This window comes from Esox lucius, chromosome 23, assembly GCF_011004845.1.
Source record: "Esox lucius isolate fEsoLuc1 chromosome 23, fEsoLuc1.pri, whole genome shotgun sequence".
Lineage (NCBI taxonomy): Eukaryota > Metazoa > Chordata > Actinopteri > Esociformes > Esocidae > Esox > Esox lucius.
The window spans coordinates 15,933,346-15,953,331 of NC_047591.1; the positions used below are offsets into that span (position 1 = coordinate 15,933,346).

The 19,986-nt window shown below is 41.6% G+C and overlaps 1 long non-coding RNA gene across 1 annotated transcript in view; it reads left to right on the top strand.

Moving 5' to 3' along the window:
* Positions 1-17,666, top strand: part of LOC105020383 — a 277,819-nt gene extending 260,153 nt beyond the window's left edge. Inside the window, exon 5 of the long non-coding RNA XR_002195995.2 lies at positions 17,344-17,666. This is a non-coding gene — a long non-coding RNA (uncharacterized LOC105020383). The remainder of the gene's footprint in view (positions 1-17,343) is intronic.
* The last annotated feature ends 2,320 nt before the right edge of the window (positions 17,667-19,986 follow it).

A 19,986-nucleotide genomic window follows, 5' to 3' on the forward strand; every position in this document is an offset into this window, starting at 1 on the left:
TGGTCAGGTGAGGCGTTACAGCCCTTTTAGAAGTAGCATCTGTGTCGGAACAGACCACGTCACAAACTTCCTCCTTGTCTATATTAACTGGCTCATCCATCCTTGTGTCTTAATTGGAAGCCGGATCTCTTCATAACAGCCCTGCTAAGTCTCTTTCTACCTCACTATCTCTCTTTGTCTTTTTATCTTCCTGCCTACGGGGCTTACCTTGGGGTTGTCACAACGATTGGTCAGCCAACTATAGGAAGATGTTTGAGCACAGGTCAAACCCTCTGGCCATGTAGCCAAATGACTTGCACAAGGAAGAATGATATGGAATGAGGGTAGAGGAGGCAGAGCGGGTGGTTTTGGTGCCAGCGTCCTGCATCTCATTACACCGAGGGGTAGGAGACCTCTCTGGGTGACGAAATTCAATTAAATTCAATTTAATTCCGCAATTAAATGGAGATGTAGGCAGAGAGGAGTCAAAGCTGTGTAATTGGCCTCGGGGTAAAAAGGTCTCTCCCCCCCCTTCCATCTCCTCTCCTGCTTCAAAACTTTGCAGCAAGATCTGACATTCAAGAAAAGGTGGACAAGTCTGTGTTGTAATCAGTTTTTTACAGGGTGAGTTTGTTAATTTTGTGGCCCGAGTCAAAGCTCAGGTTAGAATGACCACATACACCATCATTAGAAGTGTGCTGTACTGGATCATCAGTTAACTGGAACTAAAGTGTTTGCTATTAAGTAACAATAGGAGGGTGAAATACATTAGTTTTTCCCTTTAAGTACTTCTTGCTAACAATAAAACCTTACAGTTTTGTGGGAAGTCAAAATCGTTAATTTGGATCTCTGCCCCGTTTTGATCAGCTGACATTTCTCACATTCAGTTTGTTTTTCTGGCCAAAGTACTGGGCCATCCAAGTGATTGACAGTTTCACTCACCATTGTGTCGTCGGTACATTGTTCAATGATTCGGGCAAGATGTCTGACCTAGCGGCTTTAACATCAGCTGGTGGCTCTGCTGCAGTATCACAAGGAGAAGGATTTCCTTTTTCATCAGCTGATTTGTTTCCAGTGTTACTAGTGAAGTTCTGCAAAAATCACTGTCATTCTTTCATGTTTTTCATTGTTGAGCTCCAATAGGATACATTGCTATATTTTGCTAGTTTCCATTTACTGAAGTTGTCTTAGCTAGATGGTTTGCTACGATAGCTCACTTGTGTCGCATTAGTCACTGTGTGTTCATGACACCAATAAAATCACACTTGTTTTAGATGGGTAGATATGTGTGTTAATGTACAGTACTGTGCAAAAGTCTCTGGCACCTGAAAGTCGAACTGAGAAATGTATTTGGGTAGTAAGTGTTTTATTTAAAATAAATATAAATACATGAATATAATGAATCTTTTCACAAATAAACATTTACTTTCCAAATAAATGATTTTTATTCGACTTTCAGGTGTTTGAGACAGTACTGTATCTGTGTAATCATGTGTGAAACCATGACTCTATAATAGTTGGCCCAACAATGGCTATTCTGCTTGTAATAGCTTTGTTTATGTGTTGGGAAATAACACCCCTGAGTTTATATGCTGTTGCAGTACCTCTACAGTGGGGAGAAAGTATTTGATACACTGCCGAATTTGCAGGTTTTCCCACTTACAAAGCATGTAGAAGTTTGTAATTTTTATCATAGGTACTCTTCAACTGTGAGTGACGGAATCTAAATCATTGTATAATTTTTAAGTAATTAATTAGCATTTTATTGCATGACATAAGTATTTGATACATCAAAAAAGCAGAACTAAATAATTTGGTACAGAATGCTTTGTTTGCAATTACAGAGATCATACGTTTCCTGTAGTTCTTGACCAGGTTTGCACACACTGCAGCAGGGATTTTGGCCCACTCCTCCATACAGACCTTCTCCAGATCCTTCAGGTTTCGGGCCTGTCGCTGGGCAATACGGACTTTCAGCTCCCTCCAAAGATTTTCTATTGGGTTCAGGTCTGGAGACTGGCTAGGCTACTCCAGGACCTTGAGATGCTTCTTACGGAGCCACTCTTTAGTTGCCCTGGCTGTGTGTTTCGGGTCGTTGTCATGCTGGAAGACCCAGCCACGACCCATCTTCAATGCTCTTACTGAGGGAAGGAGGTTGTTGGCCAAGATCCCGTGATACATGGCCCCATCCATCCTCCCCTCAATACGGTGTAGTCGTCCTGTCCCCTTTGCAGAAAAGCATCCCCAAAGAATGATGTTTCCACCTCCATGCTTCACGGTTGGGAAGGTGTTCTTGGGGTTGTACTCATCCTTCTTCTTCCTCCAAAAACGGTGAGTGGAGTTTAGACCAAAAAGCTCTATTTTTGTCTCATCAGACCACATGACCTTCTCCCATTCCTCCTCTGGATCATCCAGATGGTCATTGGCAAACTTGAGATGGGCCTGGACATGCGCTGGCTTGAGCAGCGGGACCTTGCGTGCACTGCAGGATTTTAATCCATGACGGCGTAGTGTGTTACTAATGGTTTTCTTTGAGAATGAGGTTCCAGCTCTCTTCAGGTCAACAATCTCTATATAAATGGGGTAGGGTGGCAAAAAAAACATCCAAGCCCGGCTGAAGTTTGCAAAAACAAACACCAAGTCTCCCAAAAGCACGTGGGACAATGTGTAATGGTCTGATGAAACCAAGGTTGAACGTTTTTGACAATTATTCCAAAAGGTATGTTTGGCGCAAAAACAACACCCAAAGAACACCATACCCACGTTGAAGCATGGTGGTGGTAGCATCATGCTTTGGGGCTGTTTTTCTTCAGCTGGAACCGTGTCCTTAGGGTGGAGGGAATTATTAACAGTTCCTAATACCAGGCAATTTTGACACAAAACCTTCAGGCGTCCGTTAGACAGCTGAAGATAAAGAGGAAGTTCACCTTTCAGCATGACAACGACCCAAAGCACACATCCAAATCCACAAAAGCATGGCTTCACCAGAAGAGGATTAACATTTTGGAATGGCCCAGCCAGAGCCCAGACCTGAATCCAATTGAACATCTGTGGGGTGATCTGAAGAGGGCTGTGCACAGGAGATGTCCACGCAATGTGACAGATTTGGAGCGTTTTTGCAAAGAAGAGTGGGTAAATATTGCCACGTCAAGAAGTACCATGCTAATAGACTGAGTGCTGTAATACAATCAAAAGTGTTTCAACAAAGTATTAGTTTAAATCCGGTGTGTAAGTCAAAGATTTCAGTTTGTTTGTTGACATCACGGGTCACATTAAAGGCGTAAAAAGTTCTGACATGATTTATCTTTGTATCATTCTTTTACATCACAAGAACCTGGCATTTTAACAGGGGTGTATATCCACTGTATCTTGATGTTGCAGTGCTCATAGTGGAACGGTATGTGTCTCTGCGTGTGCATGAGTCTGACCACATTAGTGCAGTCAGTGCTAGTGTGTATTTGTGGCCTGCATGATAGGTCAGTTGCTCCGAGTGTTTGTGTGTGTCTGTACGTCCGTGCCACCCCACTCTCACTCTTCATCCTGCGTAAGCGTGAGTAGGCAGATCTGCTGGCTGGCAGGGGGCCACATGTTTTAGTGATATGGCTATGTAAGCAGAGCATCAGGATCGTAATCTCTTCTGGAGCCCCATCACTACCAGGTGGCCAGAGACCTCAATCCCATAGCAATTTCAAACCCCACACTATGTTAAAAGAAAAAAAGTGTGTGTGTGTATTTATGTGTATATATCAGAGACAGTTGAAAATAAGGCAGGGCTATCAAACCTTTTACATTTTTAGGTGTGTGTTTTTTTATTTGGCACGTATATAGTTGAAGGGTCATTCATAAAGCCTAGCGGCAAAATGTTATACCGGTTCTTTTCACATTTCACTGTTCATTTGTTCCATAAGGAATTTTAAAATCACTTCAAATAAGGCCTGTGTTACGTTTAAGCTTACTCCAGCTAAGCATTTTTGACAGCAGTGTATAACTTGTCAGGAGAAGGTGAGGTTTGTCAACATATTTGGTTCAGTTAGCTTGACAAGAAAATATATTTGCTTGTATTTTGCTGATATTGATAAAAGTCAACTTGTCCTATAGATATTTACCTGTTATGAAAATGGTCTACGTGAAACATAGACCATATTTTGAAGTCTATCTAAAATATCCCTATGGAAGGAATGAATGGTGTAAGAACTGAAAGATACACTTTTCCAGTTGTGCTGCCAAGTTTTCTGGGGATTATGAATCATTCTATTACTATACAATCTTTGCTTAGCTCAAATTGGTGATAAACATTGTTTACTTCGCATTATAAGCCTTTGCAAATGTTCCGTTTACACTCAGTCGCTTCTTGGTTTTGGTCCTATGATTTGGCTTTTGTTAGTAGTTCATTTGAAGTTGGTTAATTGTCTTCTTTGATTGTAATTAGACAGATTGGAGAGCGAGCTCAACCAGATTAGTCACCATCAACCTTTTGGCTCTTAACCCTTCTTGACATTGACTGTGCCAAAACCATGCTGAAGTGGGTCAGTATCCAAGTTAATAAATACAGTTGTGGTTATATGTTGTCATAATCACTGTTTGTTAGCCCAGCATGCCATCATATTGTATAATTTAGCTGTTAATAAGCATTTAAACGTTTTAAGTTTGCACTTATTCCCACTGGTTAAGTCAGTAGATATTAGCCTTTAGTGGCCAGAAAGAAATCCAAAAGTGCTTTTAAACATTTCCAGATGTATGGTAAAGTGACAGTTTAAACTGTCCTACAAGCATAAACCCCATTCTGTGTAACGAAACAAAATAAAGATTGCTTTGGATAGCACTGCATACTGTTACATAGCTTAGCATAACACAGTAGCTCAGCTCAGCACAGCTCAGCTCAGCACAGTGTAGCTGTGTGCTTGAAATAGAACTGCAAGAACTGCAAATATTCTTACAATGTGAGGGAAAGCAGCACCCTGTGCCATATTTGTGTTTTGCTGTTCTTTAGATGATTACCCCAATAAGCTGATGTTGCACTCCACTAGGAAGTGAAATGTACACAGAGGCATGCTTTAACAGATGCTTCCCTCACACTCAAAAAACTCCCCTTTGTGCAAGTCGACAGTTTTGAGTTTCGGCAGCAGCTAGTGCCTGTTGTGTTTTTTTTTTTTGTCTCACTCTCTCTCCATCTCTTTCCTTATGTGAGAGCTCCCCACAGCTTAAAATATTCATCCCTGCTTGGCTGTTATTTGTTGAGCTTCTTCTCCCTTTAACTTCTCTGCTAACTTTTTGTCAGGAGAACAGTTTTTATGGTTGTGCTCCCCCCCCCCTCTATGTTTCCCCCAGACTCCGGTTTGCTAGCTAATATAATCTGGGTCAGTCATAAGCGCTGGTGCTACCCAGATTTCCCCTAAAAAAAGGGGGATACGCAGGCTATTCTTAGACAGTCGGCGTTGCCGGGGTTGTCCTCCTTTTATTGCGCTAGGTGAAATGAATATTGCAGAACCAAGACTGTCTCGTATGAGGGAATGAATTAGCGCTCTTTTTCAAGTGCCTGTCAGTCTGCGTTACACATGTATCATGGTAGATTTTTGTCCTGTCTTTTCGTTCTACCTCAGCATTACAAAAGGATTGATTAATCTTTTATAATATATTATTTTCCCCTCTGCTCTAGTACCTGCTGGGAGTTATAATCAGTAGGCTTTTGATGGCTTCTTTGTGACATTCCCCTAGGGCTTATGGGATTGAAGCATAGTGGAGGAAGATTAACGAGTGGTTGTTTTATATTATTCCCCTAACCCCTGGAAGGTGAACACAGAAGGTCAGCTCTGTTTGGAGATAAGTACTGCCTCCATTATGGAGCATTAGCTGGCACGTGTCCCTGCTAAAACAAAATGGCATCCGTTCTATGAATGGAAGTTAATAGGTAATCAGTGGGTAATCAAAACTAACCACTTGCTCAGAGGGTTTTCCATTGTTATATTTTCCTCACGAAACTCAGAGAGTGACTTCCAAAGATTGTGGAGAGGATCAATAAGCACATTGACATATCTGTGACTTTAAAAATACATTAGGAAGAATTGTTGCATTGTTATATAAGAAAATGTCCATAATATATCTGCAGAAATAGTGTATGAATAGTGGTTCAGAACATTATATTACAGTATAGCTGGTTTCAATGCGCTGCTGCTGCTGTAATTCTGCAATTTGGGAGTGAATTCGGGATATCCCCTTTAATGATGTAATTCATGTTTCACTTTTAAATAATTAAACAACCATGAAATTCAAATGAACAAATCCCTCTTTTCGTTTTACAAGTTATTAACCTAAGTAATTGGTAATTAATTTAGGATGTATTTCATATTTTATGTGTCAATTCTTGAAACAAATGCATGTGTCATAACAAGGTTTGACTTTTGTGTGAAATTGCTCAGAACTCCAAAATAGTGTGCTGTCTCATGGGATTCCACTTCACTCAAGATGGCTGCCAAACGTGCTTACTTGTTGGAGGGTGCCACTGGAGGATCTAATTACCCCCTACACCCTTGATCAGGATTCACATCCTTAGCTTTTGGACACTCAGACAAATAGCAGAGCAGCATACGAATGTGCAAATGGAGTGCGAAAGGGAAGGGATCTTTTGGGATTTAGCCAGTGTCTTTTTATTATTGATTCCTAGATTACTCTTCTCTTCTTGCCTCCTTGCAATACATTTCAGTACATCATTTTTTGTCGAGGTTACAGTGCTGCCCACAACAATATGTACACTGGACAACATATTAGGACTCCTGGACCTCCTGGACCTTCACAACATATGGACAAACTGAGGAGGAGCTATAGTCACTGCCACAGAATCATAGGAAATCATAACAAAAATTACAGTTACCCTTATATTGTGCCTGCTTGAATAGTCTCTGAGAGCTTTTGTTAACTAAAGTTAAGTGTTTGGTCATAGTACTAAAACTATTCTAAGTGGTACTTTGTATAGGTGTACTTCTTAATAAAATAGTGTTAACTGGCTTGTAATTATTTGTTTGAAATTAGCACTGCGGCAGGGGTTAAAGTAGGGCCTGAATCTAGATCCCTGGCATACTGGTTTTCACAGTCCTTCATTAACTGTTGGGGTTTTTTCAATTCAGCACTGTTTTTGTTGGATACCACCACTCCAGTTAATGTGGAGCAGGTTTTAAGATTGAGTGCCACTTTAATCATGTCCAAAAGCAGAAGTCACGTTACAGGCTTTCCATTTCTTCTTATAACTGTAACTTCCACTTGTTGGATACTCAAGGGGTTAATTGAATTACATTTAATATACATTTAGTAAATGGAATTCATTAATATATTACTAGTGTTTTACAAAAGACCAGTTGATTGGTCAATAGTAATCTGCTTGTTTCTGTTTTAGAGAGTATATTCTATCAGGAAATAACTAGCAATTATGACTCAGGGACCCAGGGAGGTAGAGGAATATTAATGAATGAGACAAAGCAAACTTGGGGTTAAAGGTCACCTTGGAACATTTGAGTTTGAAGTTTTTGAGTCTCCGAGTGTACTGGTATGCCTATTTATCAAAGTTTTCTCTCCTCCTTCTGTCTCTGCCCTACTAACACCATCTTTACCCAAGGGTGAGGCTGTCCGATTGATTGCGCGTATCTACAGTGCAATGCGTTTTTTTCCCTCTTTTCCTATCCATGGCCTCTTCCCTTATTGCCTGATTGCCTCGCCTCACTTGATGGGTTTTGTGTACCATCAATATTATAGTCAGAGATTAATTTCACTGTAGAATTTAAGCGTCGGAAAAGCTCTTACCAATCAGATAACATTTATAAAGCCATGCTTGACCCGGAGTGCGGGGGGGAGAGAGAGGCAGTATTATCGAGCTCCCACAGCTCATCAAATTCACCTCAGTTTTTCAACCTAATAGGGTCCTCATCTTCCAATTGGACAGACGAGCCGCACGGCCACACGTCGACCGTTAACTCATTACCGGCACACTTTCAGCCGTGGCGTCGTTATCGAGCCATTCTGATAGCTCACGTTTCACATTTTATTATATATAGTATATCTAGAAACATTAGGTTGAGCTTCTCTAATTTTCAATGTACGGTCAACATCACTACGCTAATCCTTTGCTAAGACTGCGCGGTCAATCATATTAAACCCTAATGCATTCAAGGTGACCTTGCCCGGGTAGATTTACCGAGCATATGGTCCTGCCAAATCCCAGGGAATTGAATGCTGTTATTGTTTTATTACTTTTTCCTCAACTGAGTTGATAAACTAAAAAAACATTTTCTCACTGGATTTTGATGATAGTTATTGTGACTTTGCTTATAATAAGCCTCTATTTGCTTGTTTCCTTGTTATTCCCCGGTTGAATTAACCCAAAAATAGACAGTTCCCAGCTTTTTATTTTATTTTTATGACCGATGTGAAAATAGGGCATGAAAGTAATATCCTCTCCCAAGAAGAATCGCCAGCTCCATTAGCTGAAGAATACATTGGCTCAGGAATGTAGGATTCCTTCAATTAGGCTTTATTCGTCAGCCGTGAATTGTATGGCATTTGAAAAGGGCTCATCCTCCGATAACCCCATACTCACCTAATAAAAGCCATTACTACGACGGCATCGTTTGTTAACATAACAAAGTGTTTGCGTCATGCTTAGCCCACTTAATGGCCAGCAACGCGGGTTAAGGGATATTGACTGCTCAGCCATCTATATATCATCGGCCCGGCCTTATCAACGGCTTCTTTCGGGGTGAATTGTCCATATTTTAATCCCCCCCACCCCCCCCCACCACTGGGTCTTTCTACATCCCTGGGCAGGTGATTGAATTGAAATACTGTTTGGTGAAGGGGGAAGTAGGAGGTCGAAGGCAGGGGCGTGTGGCGTCCATGTCTTGGGGTTGTGGTGATGCACTGTCGTTACAGCGCGTACTACACCGTTATTGTAAGTATTGATTCCTGACACTGATTTCTAAATATACTGTGTACATGTTCGTTCTTATGTAAGGATTTGGGTTGTCTTGAACACCCACAAGGCCAGTGAGTTTAGAGGCGGACTGGGTTTAGCATTGGTTAATGATAGAAACTAAAAACAAGCAAACAAATAATGCAGTACATTATCTCTGTTCATGGTCTTATTCTCTATTTATATAAAGGTAGAGACACTGTTGCAGTGGAGTCCTTTCGTAGAAACCCAAATCTGTACCTGTATCCATCAATGTATCCATAACTGTACCTGGTTTACCACTACACTCACCAAATGCCAATCTCTGCTTCTCAGTGCGTCTCCAGCTATATGTACGACCGCCATTAAAGTGTCAGGGCAGAATCACATCTGATCTTTACTGTGCGGTGTTGACGGTCTTCCAACGCCACTTTGACCCACTTGATATGGTCAGATATCGCTATGCTGTAATTCGATTCCCAACTGAGCCCATCAAAACACTGTCACGTCCTGTAAATGGATGGACGTGACCAAAGCATTCACCAGAGTGATGTTTCTGGACAAGTCCCACACCGGACACCTAATGGACTGACTGATCAATTCTGCTCCCATGGCCTAAGGGGTTAGGGTCAATATCCACCACCATACACTACTCTTCTTTAAAGGACGTGTGTTGAGTGCTCTGCCTTTGCTGGTTACAGTGCCATCACTCAGGAGTTTATAGAGGGGTCAAAGGTGCTGGTATCAGACCTCGGCTGCCAATCCCTCTGTCAATTAGGGCCTTGTGTGTTATTGATAGGATCCATGCACAGGCTGTGTTGTATGATTGACGGCTGATGACATCTGATTGGATTCTTTTTAAAGCATTTCTAGAGCCTAATCAATAACTCGATTACTGATATTGGCGAATGGTTTCAAATACTGTGGCAGAACACATCCGAAAAGTCTACATCCAAGCAGGGCTTTAATGATATACAGGTATACCTTTTTATTATTAGTACTGTTTGTTATTTAATTGGATTACCCCATCTGTAACAGATCAAATGAAAAATTGAAATCCGACCCTCTAGACAGAGATAAAGATTTGGTAATCCAAAGAGACCTCGCATCACAGTTATCCTGATCCTTCTAGAAGGGTGGATTAAGAACGTTTAATGACACAACAGTCAGGGAATTAAACTTAGTTGAGGTTTTACCAAAATTTCTTATCTAAAACGAATAAACAAAGTTTAATTAGGTATGCATTATGTTGTTATAATGAGAAGTTAAAAACAAGGTACCGTTTATTAAGTACCTATGCTGGCGTCTTTTTAATCAGTGCACCTGACTTTGTTCATGTAATGTAGGTTTGTTGTATGACAGTGTATAAGTGGTGTCCTAAAATATTCAGCAGATGTAGGGCTGTTTAAAGCACTGAGAGACTGAATTCTGGCATGTATCTAGTGTGGTAACTGGCTAAGAGTGACCCTGTTCCGATTTATTATTTTTGGAATAAAATGGCTCGTAAACAGTCAGATCAATCTGATCTTGGATAGCAAAAAAGAGGTTTACATAATCCTGCTTATTGTGGTGCCTTTTTTTTGGAAAACAGTACATAGGTGATGAAATATCCACTTGGAGCATCTGTTTATAAAGCTAACAATGGGCTCCTCTCCTTGTGTCTGCCAACTTTATCTTAAATTACAACAGAAGAACTAGAGGTGTCGAGCGAAAGCGCTGTGGGGCATGCCTATAGTATACAAGAAATAATCACCAGAGATTCAGCTAAAATGAATTCCCCCCCTAATAAACAAACATTATGTGACCGTATCGACATTTATTCATTATTGTTGTGGTTCATCTGCAGTGTACAGATATTTTTCAGGCCCCAAAGACCAGGGACCAAAAATCGGACCACGGCTAAATCCGTTTGCTTCCCCCTGGTTGACATTCTCTATACATTCTCTCGTTCTTTAAAGCCTGCGTTGGCCTACACCGGCTTTGTGCTCTCCCCCTCGCTGTCTCATCTCCGTTCCCACTGGCGGAAATGACTAAGAATTAGATGCGGAATTACTGGAATTTTGTGTCATGTCCATCCGGGGTGTAAATCGTGGCCGTGTTTCTGTCAGGCAACCGATGACTCGGACCACAGCGCACACGACAGATATGGCCGTCTCTCTGACGGGGCAGTGCAGAGCTTTTTATGGCCTCTCATAACTCAGCAGACCCGTTGGCGAGGCAAACGGACGTCTAATGGCAGCGGTACCCAGCACACGCTAGGACATTAGCTGCAAAATGAAGACCTATGGTACCACGCCCCCATTGCAGTGATTTAGGCTCCCGATGGATTGTGGGATAGCTGGTTTGTGTTTGGAGGTATGGGGAACGATGATTAATTTTGTTTATTCATATCAATTAGCTTAACACCGCCCTCGCCTTTGTTGATTTATTAAAACGGGAGGTTTGTTGGGTAATCAACCTGGCTATTTGTTCTCTCATCTGATATAAGTACGTAAGTTATCAAGGCGGATTCAGGATGGAAACATTATTTACTTGGATTTAATGACTTGGTCAATGTTTAAAGTATACTAAATGAATTCCTCTGGGAATTTCACCTCTCTGTACACACACCTACTCACATTATCCACCCTCAAATGGCTATAACAATTGTCGATTAAACCGTAGCGAAAGTGGAATTCATAGTTTTTTGTTAATTGGTAAGTTCACCTCAGGAGTTTAACTTTCATTACACATGGAAGATCGTTATTGATTGTTTGAGATGCTGTCCTTTGGACAATTGCTTCTGTTACTGTTACCATAGGGATTAGGTAGCTGTTGCCTTCATAACCGACGCAGTCATATTCTGATGAAAACTGGTGCCGTCGTTCCTCCAGCTACAGCTTGCTGAACTGATGGGAAAGGCTTTGGAATGTCACATTTGGCAGGAGTGAGCCAGGGTGGCTTTACGTGTCCTCTACTTTCCTCCAAAAATTCCTGTTGATTGATCTGTTCATTTACCATCAGCCCCGGGCCTGACTAGGGTAAGCAGTGGCCTCTAAAAATACTATTTTATGCACCAGAAAAACAAATGGTTGAATTTTATTCACAAGGGCTCACATTCATTGATATTACAGTCTGCATTAGACTCTCATATAAAAGAGGGTGCTAAATAGAGCCGAAAAAGTGTTCTCTCCCCATCGGAGAACACTTCTGAAATCCTTTTCTTTTAAATAGTATTCTGGCATGCAATGCACTCGAGCCACGCCAGTACTAACAAACACACAGCGCCATGCGTCCCTTAACCTGAAATATTGATATTCAAATGTAAATGATACCTTTAATTAACATAATAACATAAGCAAACTTGGGATTTGATTTTGGGCTGAGGCATTTTTGGCAAGCTCACAAGTCAACATCTGGACGTCTCTGTGGAGCAAGATGAATCCTCACCGTCTGCAAAGTGAGAGGGCGATATGGTAAGATTTCTATAAGCTGGGTTGTCATAGAAACAGTGTGAGGCGAAGCGCCATCTATAGTTTTAATTGTCATAAGTAAGCCCTCTGGAATCAAATGCCAACAGCTAACTGAGCTGAGACGGTTGCTGCAACAATGAAGGGCTTTTTCAGTTTCCTATTAATCAATCTAGTATCATGGGCAAAGAACAAGAATATCCCACTATTGAAGGGACTTCTTTCCCCAAAAACCCCTCCAGAAGAAGGATTTGCTTTCTTAAAGTGCATTTTCACAGTTCTTTCCATTACTGTATATGAGGGAAATTCACAGCACGCCTTGTGTCGCTGATGTATATAACCCATCTTGGTACCCAGCTGTCATTTTTTGCCAGAGTGGTCACAATACACATTAATTAACTTAGAAAAGTTAAGAAAAACCCCTGTCATTCATAAAGGATGTAATTTAAACCCGGGTACTATGGTAAGTGATTATAAGACTTCAACTGTAGCCGATCTGCTCTAGCCCAGCATGCATTCTTATGGAGATATTATTCAGTTCTCTCAACTCCTGTCTTCACTCTGGTTGTCTAAGTGAGACAAAAAGGAGTGGGATGTGGTCACTCACTCATGTCTAAGAAGACCTTGGAGGAACCAATGCTCCCGGCTGGGACTGACAGAGCAGCCTTGATAGATTGGTTACCCTAGCAGACCGGCCCAGACAAGAACCAAGACACCGTGACGGCACCAAACCAGGTTCACTGAAGGAACTGTAATAAATTAGACATTAGAGTTATATTATGGAACGTATTCCGCCAGGGCCATCCGTAATGTGCTAAAACTGTAATCGCTACAATGGTTGATGATGTTGGTGCAGGCCTTTAACCAGGTCTAGGTGGGTTATGAATGAGGGGTGCTTGTTATGCAATAAAGAAAACGGAAATAAGCAAAAGGCATTTATGTCTAATCGGGATGCCATCAACCCCCAAGGCAGTGAATGGATTGAAATAGGTTTGAGTAATATGATAATAGACCCATTTTAACAGCCAAGGAGGAAAAGGGAAGAAGACAATTTTGGAGCAAATGTGTTTTCTTTGGTGGAAATAAAATCAATGTAACTACCTATGGAAATTGAATTCATGTGTTATGGAATCCACATGAATACACTTCAAAAGACATTAGATCCAACACAATGTAGACTCACCGGCCCCACCAGTCATTCTCACATGAGTTCATTCATTCGTTTTAGCGACCATCAAACCAACTGCGGCATGGTCGTCAACTTGAAGGACAAATCGCAGGGGTGTGTTTTTGATTCATACTTTCCCCACCAACTCGACGACGACCCCAGGCAAAGGAACCGCGCTGCCTCAAACATTCAAACTGTCTTCATCTGTGTCATGGGCTGTATTCTACTCCATCCATTTCATGTTCATCTGTCCCGCTGGTTTGGTTAAGCGACAGAGAACAAAAAAAGATCTGAGATTAGATTTGTTCATTAGGCTGACGTGAGTTTGTTAATTCTAATCCCACTGACTGCTGCTTGTGTTGCTCGTCATTCATCAGACCAATGACCTGTGCAAATGTATTCATTGCAATCCTTTAGTTATACATCTTCATTAACTTATAAAACAACTCTTTTTTTGGAGAGGGGATGAATTAATAGTAAGCATTTGAAGAACGGCACTGGCACGTGTGTGACTTGTTTTCCAATTAAACAGGAGATGGAACGTTGAGGCGTAGAATCACATAGGGAAAAAATGAAAACTGCAAGGAATGCTTTGTAGTAAGAGATTGAGTAGAGATTTAAATATTTAGTCACACGTCTATAACTTTTCTATAACTGATCAACCAATACAGTATTTTGGCTACAGAGTTCTTCTGAGCAATTACTCACAGAGACACGCACAAAGAACAAGAGTATCACACACATACATAAACATACATACGCCTCTAAAGGTTCTCAACATTTGTTGTTTACACAACAGTTTTTTAGATTTACTTTGAAGACCTTGACTTGTCAACCATCTCATACTAATCAATTGACTTCACTATCTGGACTTCTCAGAGAACTACCTATCCTGCTTTGAAAACTATTTCTGTGAGCGTCCACGTTGTGCTGGCAATCTGAGTGTTGCTGTCATCCTCAGGCTGTATTTATTGAATGGGTTTCCTCAAAATATACATTATATACAAAAGTACTGTGTGTACTATATATACTCACAACTACACCCACTTATAATATCATTCAAAAGTTTGGGGTCACTTAGAAATTTCCTTGGATTCTAAAGAAATAAAAAAATGTTTCTATTAAAATAATATCGGATTGATTAGAAACACAGTGTAGACATGACTTTTGTAGCTGGAAATGGCTGATATTTAATGGAATATCTAGATAAGCTGACATATATCCATTTTCAGCAGCCCTGTGTTCCAATGGCTAGTTCTGTTTGCTAATCCGAGTTTCTTTTTTTTTTTTTTTACATTTCTAGTTATGTTAGCACAGCTGAAAACTGTTGTGCTGATTAAAGAATAAATAAAACTGGTCTTCTCTACACTAGTTGAGTATCTGGAGCATCAGAAATTGTGGGTTCGATTACAGGCTCAAGATGGCCAGAAACTTAGAACTTTCTTCTGAAATTCGTCGTTCTACTCTTTTTTTGAGAACTTAAGGTTGTTCCATGTAAGAAATTGCCAAGTACAACGCTGTGTACTAATCCCTATGCAGAATAGCACAAACTGTCTTTAACCAGAATAGAAAGAGGAGTGGTGGAGAACTGAGCAAGAGGACAAATACATTAGTATGTCTAGTTTAAGAAACAGACGCCTGAACTGGCAGCTTCATTGAAAAGTAGCTAAACACCAGTCTCAACGTCAACAGTGAAGAGGCTACTCCGGGATGCTGGCCTTCTAGGCAGAGTTTCCAAGATAAAGCCATATCTCAGACTAGCCAATAAAAAGGAAAGATTAAGGTGGGCAAAAGAACACTAGATGGTGGAAGATTGAAAAAAACATTTATGGACAGACAAATCTAAGTTTGAGGTGTTCAGATCATGAAGAAGAACGTGAGACACAGAACAAATAAAAAGATGCTGGAGGAGTGCTTGATGCGTGGTAGAGACAATGAGATGGTCTGGGGGTGCTTTGGGAGACGTGCACGTAGTTGGCCCCTAACTCAACGCAAAACTTTGGCAACATAGGCTTAATCGTTTGCTCTCCGTTTGTGCTGTTAAAATGTTTGCCTGTGACGCTCTAATTCTTTTGATATTAAATAATATTTTATAGGTCATTCTGAGGTCATTCAGACCCCCAGCATGCTCCAAAAGCACTCAAAATAGTCTTGTTTGTTTGTGCTCTGTTTGTGCTGTTAAATGTTTCATTGGTGCTCAGTGTTGAGGGTAACAAAAAACATGGTAGAAACAGTGCTCAACATTTCAGCTGTCTTGGTCTTTTGGCTTCCACAGTTTAACGGCGTCTAACAAATTTGTGAACATGATCAGATACTGTGTGTGACAGTATGACAGCAAAGTCTTGTATGTCACTCATCACATGTGGTGTTGCTCATGGCAATGTCATTTTGCTTAGTCTTCGTTTATGCATGCCTTTATTCTATTGAAAAACATCTCCTCCCAGACTTGGATCAGACCTGGACAGTTTGTGGCATTACATGGCGGCATCGGATGTACCGATTCATAACGTCCTGGAGGTTCTCATTTGGATTCGGAATGTGAGGCCCAGTCAATGGCACCAATGCCTTCGTCCTCCAGGAACTGCCTACAAATTCTGGCCACATGAGGCCGGGCATTGTCCTGCACCAGGAGGAACCCAGGGTCCACTGCACCAGCATGAGGTCTGAGGATGGGTCTTAGGATTTAATCCCGGTACCTAACAGCAGTCAGGGAATTGTTGGCTAGAATGTGGAGTTCTGTGCGACCATCACAAGGATATGACTCCCACACCATCACTGACGCACCACCAAACCGGTCATGCTGGATGATGTTGTAGGCAGCATAACGTTCACCATGGCATCTCCAGACTCTTTCACATCAGTCACATGTGCTCAGTTTGAACCTGCTCTTATCTGTGAAGAGAATAGGGCGCCAATGGTGGACCGGCCAATTCTGGTGTTCTCTGGCGATTGCCAATCAAGCTGCACCATGCTGGGCTGAAGGCTGAGAGCACAGGTCCCACTAGAGGATGTTGGGCCCTCACAAGCCACCTTCATGGAATCTGTTTCTGACAGTTTGATCAGAAATATGCACACCAGTAGCCCACTGGAGGTCATTTTGTAGGGCTCTGGCAGTGTTCCTCCTGTTTCTCCTTGCATAAAGCAGCAGATACCAGACCTCCTGCTGGGTTGATGCCCTTCTATGGCCCTGTCCAGTTCTCCTCGTGTGATGGCCCATCTCCTGGTATCTCCTTAATGCTCTTGAGACTGTACTGGGAGACACCGCAAACCTTGTGATGGCAAGTATGAAGGTGCAGGCCCAGAGGAGCTGGACTACCTGTGCAACCTGAATGGGCTAAATGTACTGACTCATGCTACCAGTAGTGACAAGGACACTCGCAAAACTAGAGAAGAATCAGTCGGGAAGGATAAGGACAGAGCAATTGTCTGTGGCCACCACCTGCAAAACCATTCCCTTTTTGGGAGTTGTCTTGCTGTTGCCTCTCCAGTGTACCTGTTGTCAATTTTAATTGCACCAAAACAGGTGACATTGAATCACAATCACCTATGCTTCCTAACCGGACATATTAATATCCCTGAAGTTTCATTGACTTTGTGTTATACCGTGTTCATTATGTTTCCCTTCATTTTTTTGAGCAGGGTATTTTAACCTGCATCATGTCTAATTGAGAAGGAATGACCTTCTTAAACAACCTGGTTGAAGTAACTGTAGGAATATGTACTGACACAAATACATCCTTTAGTCAAAAGCATCTTCAGATCCTGTTGTCATAGTCAAAGCATCCATACAACGGACTTCTCATCTCTGTCAGTATTTCAGACAACTGAGGACTTTGGACCATGAAGAGTTTTTGTGCTCCGACACCTCACAGACGAATGAGAGATGGAAACGGCCGAGGAACACAGTGATGCGAGCAAACCAAATTGTTTTCGATGCGAAGCAAGATCAGAACAGGAGCAAGACGGAGAACAACCTTAACGCATCCTGACACCTCGACAACAGAGGAGGGAGTGTGGGCGGGCCCAACCAGAATTGCACCGCTCAGATGCTGAAGAGATGTCCCTGGCCTGAATAAGACATTAGGAACTGCTTCCTACAGTATATTACAATATTTCAGGTGTTCTTTAACACAAGCAAGAATGTAAAAATGTCTGTTGCACATTTGGTTATACATTTGGTCACATTTGGTTGGATATGTTTGATCACTTTTGGTTATGTTTGGTTACATTTGGTTGGTTATGGTTGGTTACATTTGGTTGGTTACGTTTGGTTGGTTATGTTTGGTTACATTTGGTTGGTTATGTTTGGTTACATTTGGTTGGTTACGTTTGGTTGGTTATGTTTGGTTGGTTATGTTTGGTTGGTTATGTCTGGTTATATTTGGTTGGTTATGTCTGGTTATATTTGGTTGGTTATGTTTGGTTACATTTGGTTGTTTATGTTTGGTTAGTTACGTTTGGTTGGTTATGTTTGGTTATGTTTGGTTATATTTGGTTATATTTGGTTGAATGTTACACTGAGGTGGGACGGGTGGACAAAAACTTGGACAAAATGGAGAACAAAGAACCTTTAAAAAACATGCCCAAATCACGGACATACGGGTTGATATCCCGGTCCAGAAATGTTACAGGGTATTATTGATGATATGAATTTAAATGGAAGTCAGCAGTTGCTCCATTGTGACAAAGTCCAAAAGCTGCCTTCAGACCCCACCCACACAGCAATACTGAAGCATCAGTGTACCTGAACTGAGGGGTCCGAACCCACGAGGGACAGAAATAAACATGTCACTACTGTCATATACTACAGGGTCTGTAGAAAGTGTATGGAATTTAACTGAGTTTCAATTCCCCCCTAATATCTTTTCCTGTTCAATCTATGTGATTGTGTCCAGCCAATGGAGATTCAGATGCCTTTCCAATGTCCTTTCAGTCGATTTTATACAGCTTCTGTCAAAAGGGCCAACACAGGTTGGAACCATTTGCATTCAGGGAGAGACCAGGGAATCTGGGCAGAATGCAGACACCCTGTGTAGATGAAAGAAATGTTATTACCATGAAAATGCTGCAATTTTTCAGATCAGATTAATGATTGGATCCTTTTGATCAGATGAACACAACCACATTTTCAAGGTGTGATCAGTGGTTTTAGAGAAGAAAAAATATGGCTGAGTTTAGAATAAGGGGTCTTAAAAATATCTTCCTTGACGGGGCCAAAATATTTGCATATTTTGTTTCTGGTATACAAGGTCTTAATGAACCCCTGATTTAGAAGTGGAGGTACCAGGAGATTAATATCATTGGCTTAGAGGGTTTTTGTTTTTGTGTCTGATCTCACTTGGGGTCTGGGCTCTGATGCGTTTCAGGGCTTATGTATGAGTGTCACCAACCTGATCATGACAAGTTCCATTGCTGCAATACACAGCTCATACCCAGCCCTTGGTATGCATCACATCGCCTCAAAGGTATGCTAATGTGAGCCCTTAAGTCATGACATGCTGTAGCTGCAAGTATTCGGTCCTGCGTTGACCGGTGAGAGTGTGGGCCATCACAAAGGTAATGATCAGGATGATCACTTTAACACCGGTATTGAAATGCCATTATTAGTCCAGGTCAATAACTGTGGATGGATGGTTTTCATTTGACAGCTTAGAACAGGCACGTGCTCAGGTAGGACTCAACGTGTTTAGCACATGTCCCTTTGCTATATAGGGCTCTTTCCCATTGACATGCACTTGTCCGTTTTCATTATGCGCGTCACGCACTCCGACGCACATGCTTTGCCCGTCTTACCGTACGTGCGCGTGCGCCGTCAACCCACTCCGCTCTTTTTTTCAGTTTCAGCACATGCCTCTAGAAAGTATACGCTTTCGCCTTATCTCGTGAGATCCTAACCGGTTAGTTGTTTGTTCAAATCCCACCTTCTCCCTTGTGCGTTTGTCTCTGTCTCATTTAAACTGGACCTGAGTTTTGTGTTTGTCTTTGCTGTGTAGTCTCAGACATTTGTTAATGATGTCCTTGAGGTGTGAGATCTGTGGTCTCTCTAGCTCAGAGAGATGTTGGAGGAATTTGGCGTCTGACTACCGAATTCTTCACCTATGCGAAAAATAGAGAACACAGTGTTTGTTTGAAACGCAACATCACTTGGGACGCTCCTTGGGCTGTGAACAAGTGCAGATCAAAAACACTTGCTAACGGCAGGAAAAGATGATACATTAATTTACAGACCCCGGTTTTGAACCGTCAGTCACTACTAATTGCAGATGATGGCAAAATATTCACCCCCGGCCCCTCTAGAACTGAGACCCACCATGTGGACTTGGGAGCAACCCATTCCGACTGTCACAGATTGATGGTGCTAATGACAGGGTGTTACTCTCATGGAAGAGTGGGGCTTGAACCCACATTTTCAAGAAAGATTGTTGTAATTATGCTGTGATGACAGCAATTACCCT